Genomic DNA, 19967 nt, shown 5'->3' on the forward strand with positions numbered 1-19967 from the left:
AGAAAAGATCTTGGATGGCCTTGGCTGACAAGTATCATTTTTTAAAATATGAGTATAGTTGACACGCAATGTTACATTAATTTCAGATGTGTTGGCAAGGATGTGGAGAAAAAGGAACCCCAGTACACTGTTGGTAGGAATGCAAATTGGTACAGCCACTGTGGAAAACAGTGTGGAGGTTCCTCAAAAAATTAAAAATAGAAATTCAATATGATCCAATAATCCCACTACTGGATATTTGCCCAAGGAAAACAAAAACACTAATTCAAAAAACATATGTACTCCATGTTTTTATTGAAGCCTTATTTATGATAGCCAAGATAACTCAAGTGTCTCAGTAATAGATGAATGAACAAGTATAATTTTCAGTATTAAATTCCAGATCAAGAATTAATAGATAGATATCAGAGAAGGAACTTAACTTGGAGTCTTGACTCTCAGTTTAATTGGGGGCTTGATGAAGATCATTTTGTTTACAAACCATGAGTCACGAATTCTATTTCCCAAAACATCTGGTTAAGCTTCTTCATCACCACCAGCACCATATCATCATCATCATCATCATCATCATCATCATCATCATTAGTACATATTTACAGAGATCCTTACAAGGAACTTTTCTAAATTTTAAGTTCAGATAGGTAGAGGTATGATATGGCTCTTGTCCTTGGGGAGCTTCCAATCCAACAGGAAACCATGGAAAGCTTCATTGTGGAATCTCCTTTAGTCTGGGTCTTCAAAGCAAAGTTGTTTAGAGAAAAGGGGGAGCAGAGTTAGAATTTGTACTATTCTAGACAGAGGGAACAATATAAACAAAAGCAAAGAGATGTGGAAGTGCATATTTAAAGAAATACATGTTTAAGGAAGTAAAAGCAGTAGAACGGAGAGTGTGTAAAAGTTGTAACCCATCTGGAATATATTTTATGTGGTGTGAGGTAAGGATTCTTATTTTTTTTCGTATGGGTGATTAATTGTCCCAACACCATTTAGTGAATTGCTAATTCTTTTTCCTACTAATTAATTATAACATCTTTTTCTTATGCCAAATTCCCTCAATTATTTGGGTCTCTTTCTGGAATCTGTTGTTTCATTGTCTTCTTTTTCTATACCTGAGCTGATACTGCATTATTTAAATTCATATAGCTTTGTAATATGTCTTGATATCTGGTAGTACAAGCCCCTCTTTGTTCTTTTTAAAAAATAGTTATGACTATTCTTGCTCATGGGCTCCTCCATATGAATTTTAGAAGTTGCTAATCAAATTCCCTGAAAAATCATAGGGGCCATGAAGAAAATGCCCTGAGACATAGAGGGAATGTAATGGACCAAGAGGCTGGTAAATTAGTTTGAAGGACAATAATGGAGGCTTAGATTTTCAACCCAAGACCAGTAGAGCCCACAGCCCATGTGGGCATTTCCAAAGAAGCTGAGATATCTTCTGGCATCCTGCCATTTCCCTTACAAACACTGTCTGTGATGCCTTGCACATGGAGTGCTTCAGACTGGTCCAGAACAATGATGTCTCTGAAACCCCACATTATGGGCTGAAGAGAGAGCTCAACCTGTGTTGGAAGACCAAAAAAAGACTATCCATTTTGCCTATTCAGAACTCAGAAGTGACCTGAATCTGAAACCTTGAGGCAGCTCCTTTCTCCCTGTCTTGGTCTTTTCACTGCCTCTGCCCCCTTTCACATGCAGCCCTTCCTGGCTGCCATCTGTCACAGTTACAGATGATTGAACAAAGATAAGGAGAGAGAGTCAGCCACCCGTTGTATCTTCCCCCCAGGACTAATGTCAACTTTGGATCAGAAATCATGGAAAGTAACCCTGGCCCTTGGGCGAGGGAAGGGAGCACAAAAGCCCTTTGGACAAGCCTCTGAGGACAGACTGCCCTTTCATCCATACAATTTCATTAGCCACAAGACAGAGACATGTCTGCTGGAAGTGCCTCTCCTCTGCCTACTTCTCTGTTTTCTCTTCTTTGGTGGTTATTTTTCCATTCAACAAGTATTCACTGAATACTTGCTATGTGCCAGGTGCTGGGTAAACAATGTGAACAAAACTAGACTTAGTTTTTGTCTTCATGGAGCTTATAGTCTGGTGGGGGAGGCAGCCATCAGTAAGCCAACAAGCATGCAAATACTTCTTTTCTCCTCTGCCCTCCTCTCCTCCAAGTACAGTTCTTCCTCTGGAAACTTCTGCCAGAGATGGGTAGAGATTAGGTAGGGGTAATACATCCATATAAAGGACTCCACTAAGCATACCAGCCTGGGGGTGATAGAGTGGGAGATTAATGGGTGATTAGAAATGTGTAAGGGGCAGTCTGAAAGGGTCTTGAGAAAATCCTACCTAGGTTCCTACTTTTTCTGACACTTCTAAGTGATTCCCACCTCCATTTTTGGTGGTCAAATCGATGTCCCATGTCTGAATAATACCATCCACTTAACAACATAAATTGTAGGAAGATGGAGGAGTTTTTCTGCTCTATGTGAGGAAGAGGAAAATGGTGAAAAATTTTATATCCAAAGGTGATGGGTAGGAGGACAGAACATTCTGGTAAGGGATCCTGATTTCCAAGAGGTAATTTGCAAAACATCCTCCACTGGAGGGGTTCCTGGTGCTGGTGACAGTGATGTGATGTGTATGATTGAAATTCTGGGCCAACTCTGCAGCCAGACTACTCTGAGAACACAGAATACATGAAAAAGGGAAAACAGTGGTGTGGCCTTGAACACAAAGCAAGATGGGGCACCCAGGTGGTTCAGTGGTTGAGCATCTGCCTTTGGCTCAAGTCGTGATCCCAGGGTCCTAAGATCAAGTCCTGTATCAGGCTCCCCATGCTTCTCCCTCTGCCTGTGTCTCTCATGAGTGAATTACAAAAGAAAAAAAAAAAAAAAGAAAGGCAAGGCAAGCCCATGCAGAAGATGGAGGGGGAGAGAGCATTGTCAACCCATGACAAGGAGTACCAGAGGACTCTGACCAGAGCAGAAATTATGAAGAGCTTTGGGCTGATCCCCAGAATCCCAAAGATGGAAGTCTTTTAATACCTGATTATGGTTGCATGAAATCTGTAGAAAAGCAAATAACAAACCAGAAGTGTGGCCTTGGAAAAGTCGTGGGGCACCAGTTTTGCATGTATGAATAAACTGTGGTTGGGAAAGTGGGATGGGGTGCTGAGAGATGGGGTATTTGATTTTGAAGGTTTTTTCCACTGTTAATATCATGTGGTTCTGTTTCTACCTCCATGAAGCAGACACCACATGTCTAGAAATTTGTAGAGGAAAATTTTTGTTTTTATAAGTTTAAGTTTTTGTAAGTTGGGAGTCTATAGGCTCTTTGAAAGCAATAGATAACTTCCTAGCACAGGAACTCGCATCAAGTTTTGTTGGGTGAATGAATGAGGAAAAAAATAAAACGGGAAGTTCCCTATTACCAAGAAGTCTACTTCCAGGTTGGAGACACCAGATCACATACATGAAATAGTTAAAGACGTCTGCTAGACCAATCCATATTTAAGTTTTAAATTATGATTTGACTCCCTGATTCCAGGGAATACTGTGGACAGCTCCATGATGCTGAAAATAGACCTAAAATGAGGTGAATGCACTTTTCAATTCAGTGTTCACCAGCTCATTCATCCCACAAAAAATCATTGAGGGCCTGTTGCATGCAGGCAGTATCCAGGTACAATAAGGAAGAAGAAAGTCTTTGAGTGTTTTAAAGTTGAAAATAACCTTAGAGGTAATGACAAAAACTATTACGACAAAGATTTCCAAGAAAACAGGAAAAGAAATACAAAAGAAAGACCACTTCCACTAGAAAGATGACTTCAGAAAGATTTGGAAACTTTATATAACAGGTATGTTTTATTGAGTGTCTACTATAAGCCAGGCTGTATATATACATTCTTTCTAAATAGTCTTATAAAAGTCCAGAGAGGGTATGGTCCCAAATAACATGACTTATAAATAGGAGCAGGATCAAGGCTCATGTCCGTTTCCTTCTAAAGCCTAGAGTCTTTATAAACCCTCATGATCCTCTCTTAAGGCCACCATTAGAGGAAGGAACATTCTAGTCTATACACAGTTTATGTGAGCTCATGAAAGAAAGACAATTTCCTCAGTTTCCCTTTTTCCTCCAAGTGTCTCCTTGCCATCTTGGTCATGTGACCACTAACTGGTAGTGAGGGAGAGCAGAGAGACTCCAGAACTGTTTGAGATGTATGAGGTGTATTAGGCAGAAATCTTTCAGTAAGATAATAGTTTCCACAACTCAAACAAGCCCAATCAAAATGATAGGTAGTTAGCACAGAAGATTAGAAGTTGAGGTATAGATCCAGCTTCAGATGCTGAATCTTGGGAGAGAGGAGGTGGAGAGAGGAGAGAATGAGGGATGTCATCTTGACTCTGCCCCCTTCCTCCAGCTCTCATTCTCTGCTTTGCTTTATTCTGGAGACAGGCTCTTTATCACGTGATGACAAGATGGCTGCCAGGAATCATACCCTCTCTGATGTGCAACACCAGCAGAAAAGTATCTTCTCTCTCCCAGATTTCATGCATTGATCACAGATAAGATTCTGATTGGCCCTGCTTAGGTCATATTCACATACCCTGACAGATCAACCCAAGTCTGATGGTTTTACTTGTTTGGGGGAGAAGGGCACAGAAATGAGGATGATGGATCAATTGGCATCACCCAAAGTAATGAAGGACCCTCCTAAAGAAACAGAAACAAAAAAAAACATGATGAAGAATCAGATTGGACAAAGAAAAGTATAGTAGAAATACACAGTCCCAGGCAGTCAGGTCAGGGGTTCCCTAGATGATCTTAACTTCTGAGAGGGAAGGGGGGAGGCTGTGGGAAGCAGGGCTCAGGAAAGGTGAGAAATCCCTGTTTAGTAGGCTCTTTAGGACTAAAAAACAGTTCTGGTCCTGATTTTACCTGCAGAGCTCACCTTTATAAGGCAGAAGATCAAGCCTGTCCACAAAATCTATGACCTCTGTCTTGATACAATTCTCTGCAGTTTACCAAAGACTATCTTACCACCTTCTTCTGAGAGCCTCATAACAACTTGGGCAGGTAGTAAGGGCAGATATTACTTCCCTATTTTACAGGTCAAGAAACTGAGGCTCTGAGATGCTAAGGGACCTGCCCAAGGTCATTCAGTTAAGTTGCAGAGCTGTGACTACCAACTAGCTCTCCAGCATACAGAATTAATTGTCTATGAAAAAAACTCCAACTCAAACAGGATTGGTAAGTGATGAGGAGAAATCTCATTGGTCAGACAAAAAGCTGCAGAGGGAACAGATCTGCCAGTTGGAAAGGCAAAAACAGGAAGCTTGGCCCGGTTGCCCAAGAAAAGAACAAAGAAATAGCCAGAATTTATAGGTGTGAGAAGAGAAAAATCAAAGGAAGAAATGAGATGCGACCTGCAAAACACATAAAAGGAAATAGAAAAACATTCTTTAAAATACACTAGGAACAAGAGAAAGATAAGGGGAAATGTTTCTTCCTAATAGATGATGAGGGAATGCTGATAATAGATGGCACCAAAAATGCATCGGTTTTCAATGCTTTATTTCTCGGGTAGCCAGAACAAACTGCATACAGACAAAAAGGCAAGGAAAACAAGTGGAGAATGGAAGGTAAAGGGAAAAAATTCAAGATCTGGGATCACCAGTGACAGGGAAGGCTGGAGGCACCCTAGATGTCATCTGGCCTCACCTCTCACTTGATTGACCATTAAACTGAATATCAGTCATGGGGACTGAGATGCCCAAGGCCACTCAGTTAGTATAAGAAGAGCCAGGCCTGGTGCCTGGTTCAGTGTGGTTTTCTGGCACCCTTGGGAGATGGAGAGAAGAGAAGAGACAATGAGGGATAAGCCAAGACATGTAATATGTAGTACAGGAATTAGTCAAATGCACAATAACCTTGGTGGAATATGGGTGAAGGTCAGTACTTGGGGAGGATCAGGGATCCAAGGTAAGGAGGAATGTGCCTTGACCAGGGATCAAGTCTTGCTCTTGCTCTGGCCTCCAGGCTTCTGCCAGTCTTTTTTTTTTTTTTTTTTTTTTTTTTAGGGTCTCAAATTGCTAGATGCCCACAGATCAAGTAAGTGTCTCTAGATTACTGGCTGTTGTCTGGTGCTTGGATGCCGCTTGCCTTGCTTTTTCTCTTGAATTTGCCACAATAATGCTGCCTAACCACCCCAGTTTTCAGAAGCTTAAACAGTGCAGTTTTTTTTCTTTCTTTTTCTTTTTTTAGTTTGCTGTGGGTCACTGTTCAGCTAGGAAGTTTTCCTGTAATAGTTGCATTCTTCCACATTCGTGGAGTGGTTGGCTGCTGTTGGCTGATCTTGGATGATTTGGATGACTGAAATGTTTGTAATGACTCAGCTCTCGATCAAGTGTCCATCAGGCTAGCCCAAACATACTCTCATGGTATAGCAGAAGTGCATGGCCAATGAGCCCAGTCGTACAGGGAATGGATGCACAGAATCACCTTTTAAGTTTCTGCTCACAAGCATGTTTGCTAATGTTTTGTTGATTAAAGCAAATCACATGGACAAGTCCAGAGTCAAGGTGGGCAGGACTATAGAATTACAGGGTAGAGAGTATACAGGGTAGCTCCATTACCTGGAGCTATTTGCACAGCCAGTCTATACCAGGCCTCTGTTCCCAAGGTCTTTAGCTCTACTGCCTTACTTTACTTCCCACCATCTTGGTCCTGCTTAATGAGCTGCTTATCTGGCTCCCGACCCTCATCATCAGGAGCTCTATGGTGCCTAGGGTCCCACAGCCCACTTGCTAGTGGGACAATAAGCTGATTCTCACACCTTGTCCTGCCCAGGTAGATGTTTGGATATCCCTAGCTACACTGAACTTGCCTTTCCTAGGACTGTGATGAAGACACTGCCCACTCAGAACCTGTTTACTGTGCCAGAGTCTCAGAAGCAGTGTTCTATCAAAGGTTTTCCAAACTGGAAACCCCTAACCCATAGGAATTTATCAGCTGGCATTTACTTTCAAGTCCCTCCTACCTGTGAACATATGTCAAGAAGAAGCCAGGTAGATCCTCTGCAGCCTTTATTCCGGGTCCACAACACCCTGGACTCTGTTCTCTGAGAGGAGGTTAGGGGCTAAATTCTGTCCCCCTTCCCAAATTCATATGTTGAAGTCCTCTAATGTAATTGTATTTGGAGACAGAATCTTTAAAGAGGTCACTAAGTTAAAATGAGGTTATTAGGATGGATCCTAATCCAATTGGCTGTTGTACTTACAAGAAGAGAAAGTTCAGGCATAGGCATGTGTGAGCATAGAGGAAAAACCGTATGAAGACACAGGGAAAAGATGGCCATCCACAAGCCAAGCCAAGGAGGAAAGCCTCAGGAGAAACCAACCCTGCTGACATCTTCATCTCAGACTTCTGGCTCCAGGACTATGAGAAAATAGATTTCTGTTGTTTAAGCTACCCATTTGGTGATACTTTGTCTTGGCAGCCAGAGCAGATGAATGCAGAGGGAAAGGCCCAGTCTTGGATGTTTGACTAAAGATATCAGATGCTGAGTGGTAGTCCTCCCTTTGGCACTGTAGCTCCAGATCCCAAGACAGAAAATACTTGGCCAAGATACCAATCTTATGTGAATGGATGGTTTGCATTCTGAAGACTGGGTATGTCCTGACCTCCCTACTTGATAAGCCCTGGGGCAGAACTTACCAACTAGAGGACGGATCCTGGTTGCTGAGCTCTGCTTCTCCAGATAAAGCTAAGGTTCCCTCAGTTCCAGCTCCTTACCTTGTCTCACCTGGCCTTGCATCCTCTTTTATTCCTATCCTCATCTTCATCAAGCCAGAAAAGTGGTTCATCATCTCCTGGCCTGAGATCCTGTTGCCCAGAGATGGGGTTTTGATTTTCATGAATTTTGAATGTCAAAGCCCATTCTCTTCTATCACCCTCAACAGTACATACTAATTGATCTTTCTTCTGAAAGAAAAACATTAATGCCCCTATGATTTAATAAAGGAGAGAAAGTGTGTTTCATTATAAGGCAATAAATAAGGTTCCATGTTAAATTCTAAGGCAGGAGGATTACCTGTCAAAGCAAGTTTTTTTTTTTTTTGGGGGGGGGTGTTAAAACACAGTTTAGGTTGGTGAATGGGACAGGCTGGTGACTAGGGGATGAGCCAGGTGACCACTGCACTGCCAGGGAGGACAGTGCCTTGGGGTGAGAGTCAGAAGATCCAGCTCTGAACCTGGTTGGTCAGGCCCTGCACTTAGTGGGTCTAGTGCTGTGTGCCACTTTGCCAGGTGTTGGGGATACAGGGCTGGATATGGTGAACATGGACCCTGCCCTCATGGGGCGTTCACTCTCTCTCAGCATGACACTAGGCAGTTAATTCGCAACTGAGCATTGGTCTCCCCATCTCTAAAATGAGGAGATTGGACCATGATTTCTAACATTCTTTTCTGCTCTAGCATTCCACTGGAGCTGTCCTTGGATGGAAGGTGTTGAGGACTATGTCACGAAAGTGGTGACTCTAAAGATGAGAGAGGAGGAGGGATAAATTTGAAAACATTTCCAAGAATGAACTAACTCTTTGGATATGGGGAAGGAGTGAATCTAAAGAGGCAAAAATGCCTGAGGTTTTTAACCTGAAGGTTGCCATCTACAAGGAAAATGGAAATTGGGAAAAGGACAAAGATGAATGCTGGCCCAAATTGATTATTTCCTGGTAATGATACAGATGGGTCAAAACGGTTTTTTTCCAAAAATGAAAAGGTGTGTGTAGAGGTGGGGAGGTACTCTGAGGCTGTATATGTATATGGATGAAAAAGACCTAGGGGTCCTAGTAGAAAGCAGTGTTGCAGTAGAAAATAGTTCCTAACTATGGTGGTGTGATGACAGATGGGAATTTCACATGCACGGGCCATTCTGCATGTGTGTTGGAGGCCTCGTGGCTGGAGAGGCAAACTGCCAGGTCATCACTCCATCCCTGGGAGACTGTGAACCTGAGGCGATGTCCTTCTTAACACTACAATTTTTCATCTTCTTAAGGAGCTGAGGGCCTGGTAAAGCAGCCAGTCCATAAGTGTCCACCATTTAGGCAACTCAACATACATTATCGTAGTACCTTCCAGGCAACAAGCTAGGTGCCAGGGGTGCAGAGATGAATAAGGTTCCTGTTTACAGTTAGGGGTGGGGTGAGGAGAGAGACACACGACGGAGTCTGATGCAGGCAGTCTGTGACTTGTGCTTAAAACAGGGTTGTGGGCAAAGTGCTGGTGATTGATTCTGATGGCTGAGTTCTGAGAAGGCTTCGGAGGAGGGGGCATTTGAGCTGGGCCTTATGTGCACTCTATATTGGAAGAGGTTAGCTAAATGTAGGGACTTACAGAAGCATCATCTGTGGACTCTGGCAGGAAGAGAAGGGTGGAGGGGTAGCAAGGGGAATGAAAAACATTCTGGACGGAGGATGTGAGCAAGTTTTGAGGGGGTTTGAGGTTTCCTAAGATGACCCTGCATGTCAGAGTGCCCACACAGGACAGAACCAGATACACCAATTTAATTCAAAATGAAGTGGAGTCACCATCCAGAAGATGGGAGAAGCTGCTTTGGTAAGAGGGGGAGAGTCAATAACAGGGGAGGGAGGGAAGAGGCAGTTACAAGCAGGCAGGGGGAAGTGGGAGGTTTCAGACTATGCTGCTCTTTCTAAAAGGTGAAACAGGCCAATGCCGCAAAGGCGTGGAGGCTCTGGAGCCTGAGGGGCAGTGCACTGATGAGCTGCTTGGTCAGTGAAGCAAGGCAAGGAGCTGGGATGGCAGCTGAAAAGATCCGTGGGGTCGGGAGGAGGAGGGAGGCAGCAGGTGGCCTGGGAATTCTTAGCTCCTACCTGAGCTGCCTAGCCTGAGCCTGGGGCTGGAGGTGAGGGGGGCCACAAGCTTGCCAGGATCTGCACAGAGGGGGTTGTGGACCAGCTGGAGGCCTCCGAGCAGCAGGGGAAGTGATCAGACTATAACATACACAGCAGAGCTTCTGAGGCGGTGGGGCCAACCAGGTGCAGCCTGCTTACCTGCCAGGTATCGTAGACAGGGAACAGGTGTGAGCCCAGACCCCCGGTCCGCTCTCACTGGCATCCTTCCTTGGAATCTGCCTGCCTTTCCCACCTCCCTTCTTCCCTTGCACCCTTTCTATCACCTCCTTTCCTTTCAAAAAAATTTATTAAGCATTTATTATATTTGTACCAGGCGTTTTTCTGCACAGAGGCTAAGAGAGCTTTTTAAAAACGAAAAACTCAGGCTGGGTTATAGTTAACACCGGCCTGGCTCCCCGCCCAGAGTCCGTGAGACCCTGTCTGCACCCTCACAGGCTGGGGGGATAAATCTTGCTGGCTGCTCTCCTCCTCTGCCCACCCCCCAATCGAGGGCATGCCAAAGGGAATTTGAGGTAGGGCTCTCAGGTTCTTGGGCAGTGTCTCCCCCCACACAAACCTATCTTTCTCTCAGCCATAATCACCTTCCTGATGTCAACCTTAACTTCTTTCTCCCAGTCTGCTTTTCTGTAGTTCCTGGCCTCCTCACACGGTTCTGAGAGAAAGCTGGAGGGTTCAGCTGGGAGGTAAGGTTGGCAATAGTGGCTGCCACTTACAACAACCACTCATCATCAGGCATTGAATTCGACATGTAACTTCATTGAAACCTCCCAACAGCTCATTAAAGGTGACATGATGCCCTCCATTTTTCAGATGAGCAAACCGAGGCTTAGGTTAAGTCGACTTTTCCAAGATCACACATCTGCTGCGTGGAAGAACCCATATTCCATTGCAGGCCTACCTGATTTTGAACCCACCCCTGAGAATACACTCTTTTAACTGACTCCCTATTGCCTTTGAACAAAGCCTCGTGGGTGGTTTCTCACCTGGGGTGAGAGACAGATGGTCCTTTCCCTCCAGGCCCATCTCCCCTCCCCTGTGAATCCAGTCACCTTCAGTTCCAGCACCATCCACATGCTTAACACATCCAGTATTGCTGTATGGCCTATGGGGGGGGGGGGGTGTCATTTCGCCAGCAGCTTTTCAAAGCAAGGGGAGCAAAGGTAATTTGGCAGCAAAAAAGACAGAGCTCAGACACATAGAACACCCGAGGACAAGGGCAAGGGAGGGAGTTGGTTTCATTTTTCAATCCTGGTGACTTTATTGGCAGGACAAGGTAACCAAGCGTTGCCAAAGCGAGTTCATCAACCGCCTGCGCTTTCCTCTCCGGCAGGAGCTGAAGTTCCCATCCCGATCCAAGCTGGGCGGTGTCCCAGGGGCAGCTGCTAGCTCTAGCAATGAGTCTGTCTGCCACCTCTCCTCCCTCCAAAGCCCCCACTTGCCCTCCTCGATAATCCAGTGCTGATGACTGTGATGTGGACAGCAAGCTAGCGCGGTGCTCATTCACTGGACTCCTCTCAGCTCCACGTTAGTACTGGAGCCCTGTTCCAACAGTGCTCTGGGGCCCCTGAAAGGCCTGGACTGCCTCTGAAAGGCTGCTCCCCATCTCTTTGCTTGGTTTCAAGTTTTCATCTGTCTGCTTAGCTGGCTTTGGACTCCAAGCCCCAGCTCTCGCCCAAACATGTAGACTCTACATTACCTGGGAGGGAAACAGTCGACCTCTATCTAAGATATGGAGAAGCCAAGGCCCAAAGAGGTTAGGTCTTGAATAAGAGGACATAGCTATGCAGTAGAGATGCCAAGGTTCAAGCCCTGAGGAGCTACTATACTATACTATGCTGTCTCCATCCTGGCAGGGGCCTCCTGGGAGGCAGTGTTTGAACTGGACCATGAAGTACAAGCAAGATTTTGAGAGAGGGTATGTGAAGAGCATAAAGGACACCACATGGTAAGCGGGACAGACAGGGCTGGGATATCATGTGCAGCCCCACTTCGATGACCTGCTCTGTCATGCTAATGACTTTGAACCTCATTATAGACATGGCCAATGGGGAGCCACTGGGATTTGGAGGTAGAGAATGAGATCATCTAATGTGGGTTTTAAGGTCAGTGGGGTTTCTGGGGGAAATATCAATACTTCTTGGAAATATTTGAACACCAGCCCTTGGAGAATCAGATGAAAGAATTAAAGTTGAATCTAGGGAGAATATCTTTGGAACTGAGGTGAGTCTGAGGTCAACAGGAGAGGAGGCATTAGAGGACTTGTGTGTCCTAAGTGGCACTCAAGGCTGGCTCTGGGGGATGTGGTTCTTGCCTGGGCCAAGGCGAGATGTGTAGGGGCTGCCTCACTGGGCACAGAGAGAGGATGGGTTCATGGGGTTCCCATCAGCTTAAAGATCAAGGACCAGGACTTAAAGAAAGAGCCATGAGAGATGAGAAACATTTCTTTCAGGCCTCAGGACTCACAAGGGCAGGGGCGCAGGGGCCCATGAATTTGGAGAAAGGTCCAGGGCTCCAGGAGTGGTGTGGAGTGGACTCTGGAACTTTCTCCAAGAGCATAGAGCCTAGTCTCTCATGATATTTCAGGGCCGAGAGGGAGAAGCTCTGTCTTTCAACATGAGATCTCTTGAAGGAGAAGGCTCAGCAGATCCCAGGGTTCCAGCCCTTTGTAAAAGGATTGGCTGAGTTCCCCAGCTCAGGACTATACCCCTGGGATCAGGCTCCTGGGGTTCAGTTAGACAACCACTCAAAAGCAGGCAGGTTCTCAGCTGGGGAGCTAGAGGCAATTTCAGAGGCTAGAGGCATGCCTGCCTCCTTCCCACCCCACTCACCTATTACCTGTCTCCTGTCTTACTATGCTCCAGCCACACTGGCCTCCTTTCCTTTAATTCCCTGCTATCCTCCCTAAGTGGGGTGGTGGTGGGGGGTGGGGGTGTGTGTTCATGCAGTCTACCCCACCTGTCCCTTTCCCCTAATCATCCCTACTTGTCCTTTGGTCCTTTGGGTCTTAGCTCAGACCCACTTCGTTAGAAGGGACTTGCCTGACTCCCACACTAGAGGTAGGCCCGATTCCTGGATCTCATAGCTCCCTGTACATCTTTACCATAGAATCCTCTTGTGGTTTGCAATTCATAGGCTTATGTGTGTATGTGATTTTGTTCATGTCTGTCTCCTCCACTAGACTGTCAGCTTCCTGGGAGCAGCTGCTGTACCTGGCACATTGTGGGCACTCAGGGGTAAAGCTCTCTGGGCAGCACTTCCTGCCACTGTACCAAATGGGACATGAGACTGCCCTGTGCCATCATATTAGCCATGGATTTAGGAGTCTGGCAAGGCCAGGGGCTCAGGCACAGGTGAGCTGGCAAGACCACCAACAGCCCCTGGTGAGGTATGAAGATCCCTCAGGAGGTTCTGCATCCACTTTAGGGCATTCTAGTGCATCTACTCAACCATTTAAGAGACTGATTCTTCTTAAGCATATTTCTGCTGTGGTTGTCCTCCATCCAACCCAAGTTTCTATTTTCTTCTATAATGTCATCCAGTAAGAATGCTAGAAGATGTTGTGATTATTGTGATTTTTCAAGCAACTCTAGAGTCTTCCTTTAATTTGATATAAAAACCTATGAGGGGAGCACCTCGGTGGCTCAGTTGGTTAAGCATCTGACTCTTGATTTCTGCTCAGGTCATGATCTCAGGGTCGTGAAATTGACCTCTGAGTTGGTCTGTTCTTTGGCTGTGGAACCTGCTTAAGATTCTCTCTCTCCCTCTGCCCCCCCCCCCACATACTCTCTTTCTCTAGCAAAACAAAATAAAACAAAACAAAATAAAACAAAACAAAACAAAATAAAACAAAACAAAACAAAAAATCCTAGGAGGCAGCAGGGCAGATATTCTCTTCCTCTTCTGTCCTCATTCAACAGGAAGGGAGGAAAGGAGACCCAGAGAGCAATAGGACCTGCCATGGTCACAGATTCTGTAACCTTGCTTTCCTCACTTCTGGGGCAGAGCCCTGTTCCTTATGTTCTTGATGCCTTCACTGGAAGCCGTCATCATCGGCACATATTTCTCCCTTACTCGCAGGACCTCTCTTTGATGGATCACTTTTTCTTTGGGTTCAGGGCAGCTGTTGCTTGGCAGAAGAGTGAGAAGCACGGAGAGGGATATTCCATTTGGAGTCTCTGGTCCACCCCAGTAAACTCACATCTTGGAGCGTTCCCTTTGTGCCAGGCACAGTACTGGGGCTGCCATCCCTGTTACTCTTCAATAGTCCTTTGAGATGGGGCCAGTGTTGAAAACCTATTTTGAAGATGAGGAAACTGAGGCTCAGACAGTATGACTTGCCCAAAGTCACACTGTTGGCAGTACAGCTAGGACCCAACTCCCTGTCCACTTGACTCCAAAGCCCATGGGCTTTCTACAGCCTCAGGTTACTCCCCATTGCCACATTCCCTGGGAGGAACCCAAGAGAAAGGCAGTGCACATGCTGGATAATGGTTGTCTTTTAACTGAGGCAAGAGTCATCAGCTCCAAGAGATGTGACTCAGCCCTCTCAATGGGTTTGTAGATGAATGAAGAGGATTCTTCCCCAGTCTGTTCCTTGACTCTTTCCTGACAGGGCAGGATGTACCCAGAGACCAGAAAGTTTATTTAGAAGTTCAAGCCTGTCTTCCCCCAAAAGAGATACGAGTAAGTGATGGGGCATTTGTCAAAGGTAAAAAACAGGACAGAAGTCAGTGGCAAGCAGGGAGAGGAAGGAGTCAAGGGGATGGTGGACAACGGAGAAAGACAGAATGACTCAGGAAGAGGGATGGGTGCCCTGGGGGAGGGGTTGGGGACAGGACTGGATTGGCGAGCTGCAATTTGTGAAGTTTACAGATAAATCTTGGTCCTTTCAGCAAAGCTTATCTGTAATGGGCTCGGCTTGCTGAGGCCTCGTCTCCTGTAGACATAAATCATTTTCTAATTTATAACATGAATAATTGATTTTGCCTCTGTAGCCTCAACAATAAATCTCCCGATCACACATGCATAAGAAAATAATAATAATGAAAGCGATCAGGATATGCTGCCATCGATTAACTGTGAGAGGGGCCACTTGACTCGCAATTCATGTTTTAAGTATTCCAGGTGGCATCACGCCCGCAAGCCACTCCTGCCCCTTGCCCCCTGGACTCTGCCTGTCATTAGCGGGGAGTGGAGAAGAAAGGGGAGAAAAGCCAGGGCTGGCCATGGCCAGCCACAGTTGGGATCAATTCATATGTTTCCTTGTGGTTATCATTCATTCAATGAGCAGCTAGTTACTGAGCATTTCTCACCTGGAAGGTCTTGGGGTAGATGTTATCGGGGGCAAAGCAAGACCTACTATTTGGCTTCCAGGAACTTTTGATCCGGCTAACAGGCAAAGCTTAGAACACCCAGTTTGGGGGTGAGGAGGGAGTGAAGGGGAAAGAGGCTTTCACTGGTGTGGTGTGGACACTTCCAGGCTGGGAACCCTGGAGCCCTCAGACTCCTCCCTCTCCCTCCCCACCAGGTCTCCCAGATCAGGGGTCTCCGCAGGGCCCTGGAATGCATCCCCTCCTCTCCATTCCTCCACTATGGCCTCTGTCATCTGTTTCCTGGCAATGACCTCCTAAATGGCAGCCCGTAACCTTCTCGCGTCCCTCCCCCCTCTATCCTCCTGGAAGCAGAGTGATCTTAAAAATGGCAGGTGGGCTTTTCTACAGACCCTTGGGTTCAAATTTCCCTCTGCCACACTCACCCCTCTCCTTTCCAGCTTTGTCTATCAGGATTCCTCCCCACTCTGAGCTTGAGTCATGTTCAACTTTTTAAAAACTTCCAAATGTGTCCTGTTCTTTTCAGTCTCAGAGACCTTTTATGTGAGTTCCCTCTGCCTGGTATACTTCGTCCCCACCACTGCCCCTCCGGTTCCCACCCTCTAGGTGTCAGCCAGAACGTCACAACTGTCCCTGATGTGTACTTCTGCCACACTGGGACTTCTTCAAAGCACGGATCACACTGTCAATCTCCTGCTTGGTATTTTCCCTTTCTGTTGATGATAAAGCCCAGGAGGCCAAGATCCATATTTCCTTTGTTTGACACTGTTTCCTCAGGACCTAGTCTAGTGTCCGGCACATAATAGGTGCTCAATGATGCTTGTTGAATGATTAGGTAAATGGTTGTCCTGCCTCCAGTATATTTTCTGTCTGGATCTTCTTACATAGAACTTTAAAAAATTTTTTTTTATTTTTTTAATAAACACCATTGCCAGATTCTTCTTCTTTTCAAAAATGTTGTCAGTAGTTGTCAGTGCCTATGTATGAAGTCCAATATCCTAGCCTGGGCCTGACAGTGGCTCCCAAGTTCCCTCAGTGGGTTCTCTGCTCACTTACTGAAATCCTCATCCTTCAAGACTTGGCTCAGCTGCTAACTCTACCATAGAACTTGTTTCCTTCCTTAAAACCCTCTGATGGTGCTCCTGAGCTGCTGAATGTAAGGGGAGGCATTGCAGAGTTTCCAGTGGAAAATGTGGCCAGATTTGGGTTTAGGTTGATTGTTCCTGAAGTGTCATGGGAGATAGAACTGAGGGGGATGGGAGGGGAGGGAGGCTGGCCTTTCACTGTGAACAGAATCCTAGCCCAGCACCTCAGGTCCAGGGAGCCAGGGACTCGCTCAGGGCTTCCCAGTGATTCACCACCAGGCTTAAATTTATACCCACTTGATGCCAAGGCTGCTGCCATTTTATCCACTCAGTCATACAGCTGATCTGGCCCCTGGGACTGTGGTTTCCCAGCTCCCTGGATCCCTGGCCTGAATCCCAGGGTCTCCCTTACAATGGAATCTAAAAATAAAAGCCGCTTTTATAATGTAAGTGAAGAGGCAAAGGACCCAGGCAGGGTTTGAACAGACAGAAGTGATGCCTGCAGGGCTCTCTGGGGACACGGAGACTGACCCAGAGGCTCTGAGTGCAAGAGGAGCAGAGGCCAGGCCTTCTGGCAGGAGACAAAGTGTCCCTGATGGCACGTGGAAGGCCTGACTTTCCTTCCCTCACCCACTCATAACCTACACCTTTCCTGGCTCTGAGCCCATGCTTTGCCCAGTGCTCTGTCCTTATCCCCAGGGAGGGCTTGCATAGCCATCAGAGCAACACAGAAGCATCAGAGAGAGCTAAGGTGCCATTGAACCAAAGCCACACAGTGAAGAGGATGGGGGTGCAGTGGGGGTGAGAGAGGGCAGGGGAAAGGACATGGCCCTGCATATTGAAGTGACTGACCACTACCTTGAACAACACACGGCTCTTTCTAATGACAGTCTCTGGATATTACTGCTTCCACCCAAAGGGTACTGAAAATGCCCTAGATAAGCGCCCATGCCAGGAAGATTGTGCCACACAGTCCTTAGACCATTCCAGTTCTGAGAGTGGGATCCTAGATGAGTTGCCTTCCTGAACCATAGTTTTCTCATATGAGCAATGATAATTTAAAAAAACAGTAGGGTTTTAATTTTTTAAAACTGAGGTATAACTCACATGCAATAAATCACATAAATCTTAAGTGTATAGCTTGGTGGATTTTTATACTTGTGTGCACCTGTGCAACCATCACCCAGGTCAAGATACAAAGCATTGCCAGCACCCCACAGGACTCCTTCAATCTCCTTCCTAGCCAGTAGCACCCACCCACTTCATCTCTTCTCTACCAAGGGTAATCCCTCTTTCCGATTTCTATAATTATAGATTAGGTGGGTGTACTTTTAAATTTATATAATAATATAAATAATAATTTATACAATATATATTATTAAATGAAATAGATTGTATCAAAGCACCTAGTATTGTACCTGGCATATAGGAGATTCTCCGCGAACATCCAAGGAGGCATAAGGCAATTTGAATCAGAAAGACCTGACTTTATAACCAGTTTCATACTTTGTCAGCTTCATGATATGCTGAGCCTCGATCTTCCCTTCTGGAAAAAGGGATAGTAATAATTCCTCTCTCATGGGGTGGTCATAGGCATTAAATGACATAAAGAAAGTATAGTATCTGAACAGTAAGTGCCAATAAATGTCTGCTCTGTGCATCTTCCAACTATGTTGATGCAGCCAACACCCTAGGCTTTGTTCTAGAGAGCTAGTTACTCTGCTATATTCCAGTGGTTTTCAAATTGCATTTCCTAGAGCCTCAGGATTCTGCAGTCATGAATCATAGGCTGAGGGAAAGGGTGAGAACAGGAGAAGGAGAGAGCTTAGTGGATGGGATTTGAGTTTCCTACTCCAGGTCAACCAGAGCAGCTATGTTGTCATCATTTGACGAGTGGAAGAGATGGTATTTGTCAAAAGGGTTCTACTTCTAAACAGAGTTTGAAAACCTTAATTCTATTCTGTAACCATAGAGTGTTGCCCAACATGCCAGCCAGATGTTGCATAAAGGGGAGAACAAATGAGAACATATCCATGCTAATTGGTTAGACCTTCCTGAAAACCTCTCCGGACAAATGCCCTTACACTTCAGTGCAAGGACACCGTAAAATGCAACCAGAAATGAATGAAGCAGTTTCTTTTTTTTCCCCTCAAGAATAAATCCCTTTTGAGGGACATCTGTATTTCTATGTATTTTATTAATTGTAACACAGGAATAAAATAATATTTTAAAAGAAAATCTTTCATGATTTCATCACTTTAATACAGCAACTATGAAGCCCATTAAAAAAAAAAAAAAGCCACAGTGCACGTCTGCTGTTTTTGTCTGCCAAGAAAGTACTTGTCCCTCTCCTGGTATCAGCATCTCATTTTTCTTCTGTGGAGTCCCCACTTCCCTACTCTTGATCCATGTGGGATAAATCTGGTTTCAAGAAAACACATTTGGCCCAGGCGTGGTCACTCAGGGAATTCCATCCCTTGGGCCAGGTGATTGTTTAGGGAAGGGCATCACACAAGCCAGGCCAATAAGAGTCTATCCTGGGACTTATTTTAAGGAACTGCCAGGAAAGTGAGGCCTTCTTTTCCATTGGATTTTAAGATTAAACTGCTAGGACTACCATATTTGGAAGGCTTGCTTAAGAGTAAAAAGAACACAGGAAAAGAACTGAGAAATCAAGAAAGACCATGTCCTGAATACATAATTTCAGCCCCTGGATGCAGCCATGCCTGAAAGAGAACCCAACTGTGGATGTTTCAATCCCTGAGACAATAAATTATTTTTCCCTTAAAAAGGACTTCTTTCACCTGCCAACAAACAAGCTTCTGTTTAATAAGCCAGTATATCAAAACTTAATCATGTAAGTTCATTTCCCTTCAAAACTGTCACCTTGGGAAGCAACACTTATTCCAAAGAATGTTTTAGAACTCCTCACTGAGTTCTAAAAAAAACCTCCATTAGTACCAATTTAACAATCAAGTCATCTCCTTACTTTATATCATTGCGAGGGAGGAGAATAATATTCTCTTTGATCACCAGACTTAATTCTGATCAATCATATCCAAACTCCAACCTGCCCTCAGAGGGAGCAGACGTACTAATAAGGGTGCCAACTGAGCATGGGTTGCATATACATCTTTGAATCACTGTTTTGCTTTTCAAGGTGAATGAGAGAAAATTAATTTGCTTAGATGATTGTAATATGAAATATCAACCTCATTATCTTTGGTCGTACCTCAAAAATAATAGCAGCGCATGTTCTCTTGGCCTCTTTTGCTCAGAGAACCATATGGACTCCATCTCCCCCGGTCCTGAGGAGAGGACTCATAGTCCCATTTCTCAAATAAGAAAATCGAGGCAAACTTAAGTTCAGAATAAAGCTTCTTTTGTGAGTCTGCACTGATGTATTGGAATCTAGAATACTATATGGAATCACCAAACAAAGAGATCTCCAGGAGGCAAGGCTGGAGCAGAGACAGGTGGGGCCAAGAGGAAGCCAGATGAGGAACCTGGGAGGGAATGATCATGTAAAGGCAGTCACTCACCAGGAGCAGGCTGAGACCATGTAAGACCAGAGGGGATGCCTAGCAGAGAGGTGGAGCCCTGGCTCTGCTGGCATT

The 19967-nt window shown here is 45.3% G+C and overlaps 1 long non-coding RNA gene across 1 annotated transcript; it reads right to left on the bottom strand.

Annotated features, from left to right (window-relative positions):
- Positions 1 to 305: 305 nt before the first annotated feature.
- Positions 306 to 19721, bottom strand: LOC111093023. Its single transcript, XR_005380264.1, has 3 exons — positions 19583 to 19721; positions 17769 to 17896; positions 306 to 734 (listed from the first exon to the last, which is right to left on the bottom strand). It is a non-coding gene; the product is annotated as an uncharacterized LOC111093023 (long non-coding RNA).
- Between the last annotated feature and the right edge of the window lie 246 nt (positions 19722 to 19967).

Source organism: Canis lupus, chromosome 28, assembly GCF_011100685.1.
Source record: "Canis lupus familiaris isolate Mischka breed German Shepherd chromosome 28, alternate assembly UU_Cfam_GSD_1.0, whole genome shotgun sequence".
In the NCBI taxonomy this organism is placed as follows: Eukaryota; Metazoa; Chordata; class Mammalia; order Carnivora; family Canidae; genus Canis; species Canis lupus.